The following is a 14274-nucleotide window of genomic DNA, read 5'->3' on the forward strand; positions in this document are numbered from 1 at the left end:
AATTCTTAAAAGCAACATTGAAAAGTGAAAATGCCAGAAAGACACTCAGAATATTTTAACTCAGGTTCCTGAAGAACAGAGCTCATTTTCTTCTGGTTGTGAACAATATTTCCTGCTCCCAGTGGGGCTGTGGGAGGGCTGAACTCCATAGTGACCAGGTCCCCAGCCCGCTTGGCTTCAGCGAGGCTGGGCCTCACTGAGCACATATTTCAACATGGCCGCAGGCACCAGCAGTGAAGTCGTACTTACCAAGGAAGGGAGATGTCTGTTCCCATCCAGGTCTTGACACAGAGTCCTCACTGCCTCTTATGAAAGGACTCAAGAATCTGGTCCAGGGAAGATGAGGTGCCGGGGCCTGGAGGGTGCCCTCCAAGGGCCACACTATGGCCAGAACTGCATGTCATGCTTCTCTGAGCTGGAGAGAATTGATGGGATGTTCATGACAGTGTTAACATGGGTCCTTAAATACTGTAACCGGGCCCCGAGGGAAGGCTCAAAAATAGAACTGAATTTCATCCCTTTAGATGGTTTAGTGTAATTCTACATAGAGGCAGGCACAGGCTGACATCCTTGCGGATCCTTCTCACAACCACCCAGCATAGATATCTTGATTCCATTTTGTCAAGTGATAGAGCCAAGACCCAGAAAGGTCCATAATTTGCTCAAGGTCCCTCCACGTAAGCATCAATAGATAGGGTAGAATAAATTGATTAAGGTGGCAGAGTCAGGTCTGGAATTCACATCTCGCAGACATTAAAACCCATGTTCTTCCAACAGGATCATTGGGCTTCTGGCTCCCTTGCTCATTAGCAGGGAAGAGAGGAATTAGCTTTCTGAAAAGGTCCTTTGCCACTCCTGAGTCTCCAAGGCTGTCACAGGCCCCACAGGCCAGGCATGGAAGGAAGTCGGCCCAGCAGAGGAAAGAGGAAGTTGGCTGCTGGGCAATGTCAGCTGGTGGTCTCCAGGGAGGAGCTAAGACACCACTGTCTGATAGGCCTCAGGATGCTAGGAACACCTATCAAAGGCTGGCTATGACCCAGACACTCTGGCTAACTGATCTCATTTAATCTTCACAGCAACCTTTTACCAGAGAGACTGTAATTACCTCCATCATACAGATGAGGAGACTCAGGTTGAAAAGGTTAAGCAATATGCCCGGGATGTCAGAGCTGATGAGGGAAGCGATGCAGACTTGGATGGTGTGACTCAGTGCCCATTAGTGTTATCACTGTGACTCTGTTCTGATGGCCCAGATTTGGTCCCCCTAATCTCTCCTGATAATGCTGATCAATGATCACTCCCATTCTTCCCTCCTCTATCTTCCTTCCTAAACTGGATCCTTGGGCTGAATGCCAGCTGGCTGGTGTAGGAAGTTACTGTGTGATACTTGTAAACTTGAGAGCTCCCTGTGGGCCAGGCCTTCTGATGAGCACTTCGCATTCATTTCCCACCTCATGCTTCGTAAGATCAGGATGGCCATCCCACTTGTGGATGGGGCAACAGAGACTTACAGCTAAGCAGCTTGCCCAAGGCTATCTCATAGATAGTCTATGGCGGATCCAAGATTGGAGTGTTGATCTCCCACCACCAGCCTAGGGCTCTGCCACCTACCCATAGTTGCCCCCACAGCTGGGCAAACAGAAGGAGATGCAGTCCAGCTAGAGTCTGCCTGGCCCAGATACAGAGCCATTTCTCTCCACTGAACTCACCATGCCCACACAGCCAGTCAGTGAGGTTTGCACTTTGCCTTGAAAATCCTTTAAGCCTGCCCATGGCAGCAGCAGTTTCTTCATTTGTAGCCCACACTGGCTCTAGGAGGACAGAAACGTGTGATTGATCCTACCGACTGTTAGACTGTGAGGCATTGTGCTGGTCCATGAACAATGGCTTCTCTGAGTTTGGACTGACTTCTGAAGACGTCTGGTCTCTGTTCATTTCCTGTCTCTGAGCTGCAGTGGAGCAGTGGAGCTTGTCTTGTATGCCCAGGACTAGAATCTTCAGCAAGAGCTATTTCTCCCAGTTCCTTGTCCCACTCTTGTCGCTACTCCCCCACAATCACTGACTGGAAGTTCACCAGGAGTCCTGAGCAGATGAAAGCTTCTGGGCTCCTGCCCAGGATTGAGTTCCAGACAGATCAGCACTGAGACAGTGGACAGCTCCTCTCCAAATCACTCTCCCACTCTGATCACTCTCAAGAAATGCTGGCTCTGTAAGCCCAGAGCTGGCCTGAGTGCTGTGTCTATTGCCTTCTGAAACCAGGTCTTTACAATGAGCCAACTTTAGCTACCATTTATTGAGCATCTTCTGCGCTACTTCCTCCCATTTAGCAGACTCAGAGGCTGAGCCTCATGGCTACACATGTAGTGAGGGGCAACATCCAGGTCTGTTGGACTCCAAAGCTCATGCTTTTAATCACTGAACTATACTGCCCCATCATTTTAGAAGGTAGAATGTTTCAAAACCATGTATTCTACTTCCTCTGTCCATCCTGCAGTTCCTGTAACATATACCACACTGAGCATGTGCCAGGCAGCTCTCTGTCCTATGTGTGGCCTGACTTGATCTGACTCCACTAGGCTTCCTGGAGGCTGTTCCCAGGATCTGTACCTGTGTGGATATGATTCCAGTGGTCTGAAAGGGAGACATCCTTTATCGGTGATTCTGAAGTTGCCCTAGTCATGCCTCCACCCAGGAATGGAGCCATAGTCACTCCATGCCCCCAGCAGGCCATGGGAGGAGCTCCTGGTCTGAGCACCACTTTCTAGTGCTTTCCAGTGGGAATGAGCCCATTTCTCTGATGGGAAAGAGATCTTGGGCTGGCAGCATCATGCAGCAGACAGCACCCTGGACCGGAAGGCAAGAGTTCAGGATTCTGGTCTAGACACTGCCCCTATCTGACCAAATACCTTTGGGCAGGCCTCTCCCCTCTTATAACTCAGATTCCCCATCCCTGAAATGAAGCGGATGGATGAGGCAATCTCACATGTGAATTTAGGCTGTTTGCGCATGCCACATCAGGGACTTGATAAGGGGAGAGGGAGCAGGAAAAGGGGGCAGAGACTGACATCATGGAGCCTTCCCTCCCCATTCTGCTGGAACTCAATCTCTTCTGGTGCAATGGCAGCTGAGGCCCATGCACCACTTTAGCTTAAGAGATCTGCGTGGGTGTATGGGAGAGGACTCACTCCCCCTGACTGTGCACTAGTTGGAACGATCCCTCACACACTTAAGGGGCCTGTGTGTGCATATTAGGCCCTACTCTGTATATGCATTCAGAGAGAGAGTCTGCCTGTGGGTCTGCTGGAGACAGAGGCAGTGTTTGTGCATGCGTGTGCATGTTTGTCTGTGTGTGTGCGAGAGAGAGAGACAGAGAGAAAAAATAAGACTGGTTATAGACAGCAAAGTGATATTTTCTTATGGGCATTGGTTTGGGAACACAGGGAAACTGAGGCAGGCATAAATCCCCTTTACTAAATGACTCAACTCCTTTTGAGGCTTAGCAAGATTTAGAAAGCAGGAAAATCACTTTTTAAATTTTGCACGAATACCAAGGGGCACTTTATGGAAAACCAAACTATTTGCTCATGGCAGAAAGGCAAGGAGGGGGAGCGTTACAGAATGGGGAGCGCTTATCTCATCTGGTGCCTCTCTCACCATGCATCTTAGTACCACTCATCAGCGTCAGAATTTACTCTCCCAACAAGATCTTGTAGTATTGACACTCAAGAATCCCTCCACAGGGGTGTCATTCTGGTCTGGTCCAGCCGGATGGGAGTGGGAGACTTGGCCCTGCCCTGCCACCTGCTCCCCCATTGGCGAGGCAGTCCAGTTGCCAACCAGATCACCTGAGTCATTCTATTCCCTGTGCTGTGACTCGGATACTGGAAGCATCTTTTTTCCTGTGCAGATCCACTTTTTTTTCTTTTCATTGTAAGAATTTTTCTCTTACTAAGGTTTGATTTACATCGTGAAAGGTACAAATCCTAAGTATACCACTGATGAGTTTTGACAAATTCATTGTCCATGAAATCCACACACTTAAGGTACAGAATGTTTCTATCATCCCAGAAGGTTCCTCCATGCCCTTTTCCAGACAATCCACACCCCTGCCCAGCCAACTACTGTTCTGCTCTCTCTCATGAGAGATTAATTTTGCAAGTTCTGGAGCTTCATACGAATGGAACCATAGGTGTGTGCTCTTTTATATCAAGCTTCTTTCACTCAGCATAATATATTTTTGGTTTCTCCATGCAGCTGTGAACCTCAGTAGTTCACTCCTTTCTGTCGTGGAGTGGAAATCTATTGTGTGAACAGACCGCAGCTTGCTTAGCCCTTCTCCTGGTTGATGGACATCTTATATTTGGGACATTATAAAATTGGACATTTTATATCCAATTGGGGGATATTCTGAATAAAGCTTCTACAGACATTCTTGTACTAGTTTTCCAGTGTTCATATGTTTCAGGTCTCTTCATTAAATACACGTATATTTAACTTTATAAGAAACTGCCAAACAGTTTTCTGAGGTGTCTACAACTTTACAATGCAGCTAGCATTAGACTAGGCTGTTTGTCTTTTTCTTATCGAGTTGTAGGACTTTTAAAATACATTTGGATATAAGAGATTTATTAGGTATATGTGTTGCAACTGCCCTCCTCGTCTGTGGCTTGTCTATTCCTTTTCTTAACGCTGTCCTTTGACGACATACATTTTAGAATTGGCTTTCCAATTTATTATTTTAAAAATCATGCTGGAGTTTTGACTTAGATGGTATTGATTCCATAGATTAATTTGGGGAAAATGTCATCCTTTGTATTTTCTCCTTTATAATGTTAATCTAGTGAATACATTAATTAACTTTCTAATAATTTTTTAATGCTAAACCAACTCTGCTTTTTGAGTTGGCCATTCTTTTTCCTAAGATTTTGAGGGTTTTTGCAGCTACGTTTTTGAGGAATATCGGCCTCTGGGTTTTTTTTTCCTCACTGCCTTTGTCTGGCTCTGGTATCAGGGTTACGCTGCCTCATAGAAGGAGCTGTGAAATATTCCCTTTATAAAAATCTGTCACACTGTTTTCAAAGTGGTTGTGACGTTTTCACATTACTTTCAAAAATGTAAGAGTTTGTTTCTCTGCACGCCCACTAGCACTTGGTATTGTCAGCTATAAAAAATATCCATTCTCATAGTGTGTAGAGTTATCTCCTTGTGGTTTTAATTTGCATTTCTATATTGAATAATTATATTGGCCATCTTATCATGTCCCTATTTACCTACTAAATATATCTACTTTGATAAAATGTCTGTTCAGATCTTTTGCTCTTTTTAAATTCAATGTTTTGTTTCTTATTGTTGAGTTTTGAGACCATTTTATAAATTCTATGTACAAGTCCTGTGTTAAATATGTGGCTTACGAGTGTTTTCTCCCATTCTGTGGCTTGTCTCTTAGCAATGTGCTTCACAGAGCAAACATATTTTACTTTGATAAAGTCCAATGTCTCATTTTTTTCCTTTTATGGATGGTGCATTTATTGTTATATCAAAGACCTCTTTGTCTAACCCAAAGTCATGGAGATTTTCTCATATGTTTTCTTCTAAAAGTTGTAAAGTTTTGTGTTTCACCTTAGGTAAAATTCATTTGAATTAGTTTTTTATAAGGTGTGAGGGATAAGTCAAGGTGGGTTTTTTTTTTTTGGTGAGGAAGATTAGCCCTGAGCTAACATATGTTGCCAATCCTCCTCTTTTTGCTGAGGAAGATTGGCCTTGAGCTAACAGATGTGCCCATTTTCCTCCACTTTATATATGGGATGCCTGCCACAGCCTGGCTTGCCAAGCGGTGTGTAAGTCTGTGCCTGGATCTGAATGGCAAACCCCTGGCTGCCAAAGCAGAGCCCATGAACTTAACCACTATGCCACTGAGCTGGCACCTCAAGGTTCATTCTTTTGCATATGGATGGCCAATTGTTCCAGCACCCATTTGTTCAAAAGACCGTCCTCTCTTCATTGAATTGCCTTTGCAGTTTGATACATTTTGATTTATTTGTGGGTCTTGTTTCAGACACTGTGGTCTACTTCATTAATCTATGTATCAGACCTCTCACCAGTATCACAATACCTTGATTCCTGTAGCTTCAATGTAAATCTTGAAATAATGAAATAAAATGTGGTGACTCTCCTTACTTTGCTCTTTCTTTTCAAAGTTGTTTAGGCTAGTCTGCTTACTTTTCCTTCCCCTACAAATTTTGGAATCAGCTTGTAGATATCTACAAAAAAGTCCTACTTGGATCTTGAGTGGGAATGTGTCGAGTCTGTAGAAGAATTTGGGGAGAATTAATGTCCTAGCAATGTTGAGTCTTGTAATTCAGACAGAAACTGAATTTTTTGTTAGATTTATACCTAAGTAGTTCATATTTTGATGCTATTGTAAATTGTGCCACGTTTTCTATTTTAATTTCAAATAGTTCGCTATGCATATAGAATTGACTTTGTATGTTGACTTTCCTTTATTGTTTCCAGGAGCTTTTCTGTAGAGTCCATGGGATTTTCTAAGCAATCATGTTATCCACTACATGGATGCCTTTCATTTATTTTCAGTTGTTTTATTTCACTAGCTGGGACTTACAGTATGACAGGAGTGGTGCAAGTGGGCATACTTGCCTCGTTCCCCATCTTCAGTGACAACCTCCAGTCTTCCACTGTGAATTACCTTTAGCTGGAAGTGATTCATAGATGCCCCATCTCAGGTTCCCTTTTATTTCTGGTTTACCAGTGGTTTGTATCATGAGCAGATGTTGAATTTTGTCAAATCTGGTTGCTGCATCTATGGAGATGATCCTGTGGTTTTTCTTCTTTAATCTGAAAAATAGTGAATTACATTGATTTTCAAATGTTGAGCCAGCACTGCATTCCTAGAAAAAAAAAAAAAACCACTTTGTCTTGATGCATTGCCCTTTTATATGTTGCTGAATTCTATTTGCTAGATTTTGTTGGGGATTTTTACATTTATGTTCATAAAGGATATTAGTTTGTATTTTTTTTCTTGTAATATCTTTGCCTAGTTTTGGCATCAGGGTAATGCTGGCCTCAGAAATCAACTGGGAAATGTTCTTCCCTATTCTCACTTCTGAACAATATTGTATAGAATTAGAATTATTTATTTTTTAAATGTTTGGGGGAATTCACCAATGAAGCCATCTGGGCATGCAGGTTTCTTTGTTGGAAGGTTTTAAACTATGCATTCAATTTATTTAATTGATATAGGACTATTCAGATGCTTTCACTATGTCATCCCATGAACCCCTCTCATGTTCACGGGAGGTGCTGGGAGAGAGGCAGCCTGGATGTGCAGGGGCAGTGGGGAAAAAAAGCAGTGAGGTTGGGTTCTTTCTAGAACTTCTGGAGGGGCAATGCTTGTGCAGTTCAGCACACATTCTGCTTCGCTGGGCTAAGCCCTCTTCGAAACTGAATAGAGGAAATGTCTGCCTCTACTCCTGGGGCTGTGGTGTGGGGAAGCTGGGCCAGGACTGGCTGAAAGGCTGATTCAGGCAGAGAGGAGTCCCAAGGTTGTATACAGTAGAGAACGAAGGAGAAGAGCTTGGGGTCAACCACAGCAGCTGGGGACAGACATCCCTCATGCCTGGCTGGGATAACTTGGATTCGTATTGTCCAGCAACACCCGGACCCAAGAAGCAAGGCTCAGGACTGAGGCCACCTGCTGGATAAGGAGACAGATGGCCACCCAGGGTCGTGGGACTCCCACATCACACTCAGAAGACTTTCCAAATACTGACCTTGTAGTAATTGCATCCTTTAATAAGATTAAATATTTGTAAGCATTACTAAGACCACTGCAAGTATTGTTTTCACCTCAATTTCCTAGCAAAGAAGACAGTTTGGCATTATTCTGTCTATTTTACAGATGAGGAAACTAGTGGTAACAGAGTTGAAGTGACAAGGGAGCGAGCGGCAGAGCTGGGATTTGAACCTCCGTCTGCTCTTCCCACCTGCCATCACCACCTGAGAGAGTTTGACCTAAGGCACCAGAAACAAGGGGCCCTGATGTAGGGACATGTAGGTCCAGCAGCCAGCTTTGGGGTGAGGGGATAGGGTGGGGAAGCGGGCCTCAGGAGAGAGCAGGATTCCTGTCAAAGCCCCGCCGTGCTTTGAGGGGAGACGTGCACGTCTTTGCCAACAGCGGCCAAATCAGCACAAAGCCCCAGCTGAAGAGTTCTATTTTGTCAATAAAACCTTTTGTTGTTTGTTTTTTTAGCAGAACACTTTTGTTGGGGTTCTATACAGGGAGAGCCTTCTGGTTATTGTTGGCAACTCACTGTCTTTCCTGGAGCACATGGTCTCTTCATTTCACGCCCAAATTGCTGGAGAGACGCAAGCCTGGATTTTGAACGTGTCTGATGCGGCCAAGGTTTCTCCAGTCCTCTTCCCTCCAGACAGCTCACTGCTAAGACCTTGATGAGGCAAGCCCGTATCATCAGAGTCACGGCCATTGAAGGCTAATAGGACCCTGAGGATAATCTACAGCAGCCCCCCATTTTACAGACGAGAAGTCAGAGGCCCGGGGCAGGGGAGGACTGGTGAAGGCCACACAGCACTGAGACTTAGAATCCAGACCCCTCCCATCCCAGCTCCCCAGCCAGAAATGTCTCTCTACTTACTTCCATTTTATATAAAGGAAAAGACAGGGCACAAAGTTAATCGATCCCCCCATCCTAGCCCCACAGCCCCTGGGAAGTTTGGCATCAGAACTGCACATAGAGAGTATAACTTTCTTGCCCTCAAAGAAGATGTCCTCAGTGATACTGAGAACATTTGATGCAAAAAGTGATGCTGTCCTGGCTGAGATGTCCCAGGCCCTGAGGGGAGCTCAGCTCACTGCAGTGCAGGCAGACTGGCCTGGGGACAAGATCCCGGCTTCTTGTGGATACCCCATCTCTTCCATGCCTTACAAGACCCTCTCTCCTTCGTATCTCGTCCACAGCCAGCACTCAGACTCCCTCCCTCCCTGCTCTGTTCAGGAAGCTGTGGTCCCCCCAGGAGAGCACACGCAGCTTCCCTCTTCTCCTTGTCAACATAAAATCAGGATGGAGGAAAAGGTAGGGGCACACCTCCCATGAGCCGGCAGCAGGCTGGGTGTTTCTCAGCTACTCATCATTCCACCTCGCAGCTCATGATTATCCTCATTTTACAGAGGGAGTTTGGGAGAAATCAAGCAGCCGGCCCATGTTCTACAATCGAACTGCAGGTCCAGCATTAGGACCAGAGTCTGTTTAGTTCCAAGGCCGCATTCCTTGCCACCCCAAGTGGCCTCCAGGCTGGGCCACCTCTTTGGTCAGTTAGAAGAGGGAATGGTAACAGTCAGTGTGTGAATTTGTGACCACAGGCTCGCTGGCGCAGTCTTGCTCACTCTGTCCCGGTTCGGGTCAGTTGTGTCCAGATGGACTTAAAAGCAGTTTCCGACATGACATCCTCTTCATCAGTGGGCACAGCACCCCTGACAGAAAAGCAGGCAAAGGGCTAACAGACTTCATTCTGCTGGTCCAGAAATCCTACAATCCCACCCCGGGCTGGTCCCACCCCATAACAGCTGCTTTCAACTACAGGAATCCAAAAAGGGCAAAACTCTAACATTGAGTCACACGCTGCTTGAGCCAAGAGGCTGTGGTTCCCCTGAGCTGAGCTGGTTTTTGGTAAGGTTCACTGTATAAATCCATGGGGGCATCAAGAAACTTTTTTCTTGTGGAAGGAATTGAGCTCCTACAGGAAGGCCCATGTAAGCTCCAGTGGGGTTCCTCGGGGTGTGGGACTTTGGGGTCAACCCAGGAACATGGAAGAGGACCTGTGGCAGGCTTTGTATAAGAGTGTTTGTCACTTGAGAAGCTCACAGCTAATTCTCATTGATTATTTAGGACATCAGTTCTCTGTCCATAAGTTAATTCTAAGAAGTCATCATACAGCAATCGTGTTCAGTTTCCCATGTGGCAACGATCCATCATTCATCCATTCATTCAACAAAGTACAAAGAGTCTCTGGACCTTGCTGAAGGCACAAAGACAAAGACGCACAGTCCTGGCCCTCAAGACTAGTACCTGAAAATAGTAGGTGCTTGCTAAGGATGTGCTGGCTGACCGAGGAACAGGTAATGTCTGAGCTAAGTCCTGAACTTACACTGTGAGGAAGGGCATCTTCTGTGGAAGGAACAGTTCGTGCCCATGCACAGAGTGAGAACACCTGAAGCATCTGGGGACTCTCTAGAACTCTAGGTGGAAGGAGCTACACTTGTTACTCTTTAGCCCTGCTTCAGATTTGAGGTGACAGACGTCATAAACACAAACAAATGGCACAAACAGACACTCTGCTCCTGTTGGCATGGAGACCATGTGTCAGGACAAGGTTTAGCTGTGTGGGCAACATGTCACATGGCACGACCCCCTCCAATCAGAAGGGGACGCCCTCACATCTCCTCATCCTTGGCTGGCTGGAGGAGGTCCCACTTTCATTTGTCACCAGTCTTTCTCCCTGTGAAAGATGCTCAGAATCATCCTGAAGAGTTGACAAGAGAGCTAGATTTGGAGAACACCTGTCACCCACCAACACCTGAGACACAAAACCCTGGGCGACTTAGCATATCGTTGTCTTTGAAGACTGTTTGGCTATTTCTGAATATTCAGTGGGGCTGACAGGAGGCTGTCTTTGTTTGTGTTTAATCTCTCTTTCTCCCTCTCACACACACAGGCACACACACACACACCACACACACACACTTCTGTCTTTGTTCTCTTTCCTGTAGGAATAAGAAAGCATGTTAAAACCCACCATGTTAGCATCAGATCTCACTGTTCCCAATGTTTCTCTTTTTCATAGCTCTGGTCACAGAATTATTTGTTTATTTTCTTCTTTCCCCCAAAAAACTGTCCCCAAAGGACTGGGACTATACCCTACGTCTCAAGCATAGAGCCAGGTATTTTAGGAAGAGTATTGTGTTTTTAAAGGACAGAAATTCAGTTAGAACTAGTTTGGCAAAGGAGGAGATTTATTGGAAGGAGATGGGTGTCGCACACAACCTGGAGTGGGGGAGCACCTGTGCCTTGCGAAGAGCCAGAAGCAGACACTTTCAGACCACCTTCTCACCCTACCTCTCAGCCCTGCTTCCCTCTCCATATCCGCTTTACTCTCTGTGCTGGTTTCATTTGTCTGGAAGACAATGTGGTAACTAGAGACTTGTCAACCTAACATGTTATCCATTTACCTGCAAGGGGGGCCGAGCCTCTTCTGTTAGTCAGACATGAACAAATCCCGGGGAAGGGCTCTGATTGGCTGGGCTGGGTCAGGTGCTCACACCCAAGCCCTGGGCACCATCAATTTACGGGAGGATCAGCCATTAGAAAAGAAGGACCAGTCGTGAGTCAGAAAGCAGTTCCAATTTGTTGTCATCTTTGTGCTTCATACATAAATGGTGAACAAAATAACAAATGAGAGCTCTTCCAGAGGCTGAGAGGAAATTCCAGAATGTAAAGTATATCTGCCCCAAATTTAGCTAAAAGCAGATGGGTCAAAGGTGATTAAAAAAGCGGATCACCTACAGCCCCCAGGGCATGGCAATGGCAGGGATGAAGAGCGCAGCTGAGTCTTCCTTTCTAGGGAGCTGTGACAGCGCCACCCTCGGACTTGGTGCAGTTGAGCTCTTCAAGGACTTGAGAAGCCTGTGCTGGCAGGAGGTAGATGCCAACGGGAAGTGACAGCATTTTAAGAAGCAAGAAGGATGGCCCAAGATGCCGAGTCACATCCCCCATAGAGAGCAGGGTGGTGAAATGCAGGCCTGAGGATGCAGGAGGCTCCGGGGAGCAATCATGCCCCCATCCCACTCTCGGCGTCCCGTTTCTCCCCTTCCTAATGAGGGGGCTCATGCGATTAGGGAGCACGGGGAGCAGACTAAACAGGAATGAAAACCATGGCAGCCCTGGGAGGACATTTGATGGCAGGAAAACTGGGGGGATGTTTATGACTGGACTATTCGTTCTGCATCTTTGAGTAACTGCCTATGAATGGGGAAAGTTCCAGAAGACAGCTTCAGACTGCAGCTGCAGAAAAATAATCATCACTTAGATGGTGCTATCTTTACGTGGGTCACTGTTTTAAGTGCTTTATATAAACGAACTCATTTAAAGCTCAACCCACCACCTACGTAGGTGAAATTAGTGTGCCCATCTGTACGGGGTTGAACAGTGTTCTCCCAAAATTCACGTCCACCCAGAATCTCAGAATGCGTTCTTATTCGGAAATAGGGTCTTAGCAGATATAATTAGTGAAGATGAGGTCGTACTGCATTAGGGTGGGCCCCAAATCCGATGCCTGGTGTCCTTTTAGAGAGAAGGGAATCTGGGCCCAGCGGCACAGACACAGGGGGAAGATGGCTGTGTGGAGACAGAGGCAGAGACTGGAGTGATGCTGCCACAGCTACGGAACACTGAGGATTGCTGGCAACCACCAGAAGCTGGAAGAGGCAAGGAAGGATCCTCGCCTACAACCTTCAGAGGGAGCATGGCCCTGCCGACACCTTGACTTTGAATTTCTGGCCTCTAGAACTGCGAGAGAATAAATTTCTGGTGTTTCCAGCCCCCTGTTTGTGGTAATTTGCTACAGCAGCCCTAGGAAACGAATACATCATGTTACGGAGAAGTAAACCACTGCACAGAGAGGGTAAAACACCTTACCCAAAGCCACCAGCCAGAAAGTGGCAGAGGCAGGAGGGTGTCAGGGAGGCTGGAGCGGGGACTTGGAGCCTGGAGCAGGATGCAGGGAATGCAGCCTTGAGATTCGGTCCCGCGTCCCAGGCTGGTCTGGCTACTGCTCTGCAGGGCATCCTGCTGACCCGGTGGCCTAGTGTCCTTGGCACCACTCTGCCCAGGGTGGCTTTGCTTCTGGCGTGGAGCTGACTAGTCGGACAGCTGGATGGTTCCTCCGCCTCCTGGAAGCTGTTCCAACACGTCTGCTGGAAGTCCACCGTCCAGCTGAGGCCGCCCCAGCCCCTCCTCCCTTCCCTTTGCTGCACAGGAGCCCGTCCTGGTCACAGAGGCTCCTACCCGGCTCCCAGGCATCGAGAAGACCTGACTAGCACATTGGCGGCTGCCATTCTTGTCCCTGGCTGGGTTGATTTTCCTACACTCGGAGCTTTTCCAAATTTCCCAAAACCCAAAAAGTTTTCATGATCAGCCTTTTACTGTTTTTGTTCTAGCTGCTCATTGTGAAAGTAGAGGGCATTCGTCAACATTTAGAAATATGGAAATATAGGGACAGAGCTCACCCTAGTCCCACCTCCTCAACAAACGCTGTTCAATTCCTGTGCCCTTCTTTACCGTCCTGCTCTGTGCTTCTTTCCAACCTTTTGTTTTCCTCAATTGGGATCATGCTGTTATTGTCCTTTTTCTTGACGTTTTTAACAACGCTCATCCCCACACCTCTCACCTTCCTTAGGACACCACTGAATCACTGCCAGCGTTGCATCCACTGGATTTGTCACTGTCTTCTTGACCCTTCTCCAAATGCCAGGTGATTGGAGGAGTTAGAATTTTTCAGAATTATAAATCATGTTGTAAGGAGCATGCCATTCTTCACATTATAGCTTCTTTTTTAAAGAAAGATTCATAGAAGTGGAATTGCTGAGAGCGGACACCTTTAAGGGCCTTGGTGTTCGCTGCCAGATTACCCTCCACGCTGAGGGCTGGGGTGGGCGGCCACCAGCCTCTCTCTTCACTCAGCACAGGGAGTTCTTTTTCTTTCCAATGCTTATTAATTCGATGGGTGGAAATTTGGTTCCTTGTTCTAATTTGCATTTCCTTGATTACTAATGAGGCTGAACATTTTCAAATGTACTAGTCATTTACATTTCCTTGTTTGTGGATTTTCTATTTGTGTTCTGTGCCCATTTCTCCACTCTTCTGGTGTTTTCTCACCAGTCCACATGAACGCTTTCCCTTAGGGTTGTTAACCCTTTCTCTGCCATGTTTACTCAGCAATATTGCCCAAGTTGTTTGGTTTTTAAGTAATCTTTCCCTGTCTCAGGGCCACTCACAGCATATTCTTACGTCCCTCGGTCTCTCTTAACTCAGCCAAGTGACACAGACTTGTTGAAGAGACCAGGCCAGTCTCTCTGCATGAGCATTGTGGAAAATGGAAACTACAGTCAAGCAAAAGTAAAAATGAAAGTTGTCACATTCCTACCACCCAGACCTTTCCACCATTAACACCTCAGTACACAGCCTT

The sequence above is a fragment of the Equus asinus genome, chromosome 2, assembly GCF_041296235.1.
Source record: "Equus asinus isolate D_3611 breed Donkey chromosome 2, EquAss-T2T_v2, whole genome shotgun sequence".
Lineage (NCBI taxonomy): Eukaryota > Metazoa > Chordata > Mammalia > Perissodactyla > Equidae > Equus > Equus asinus.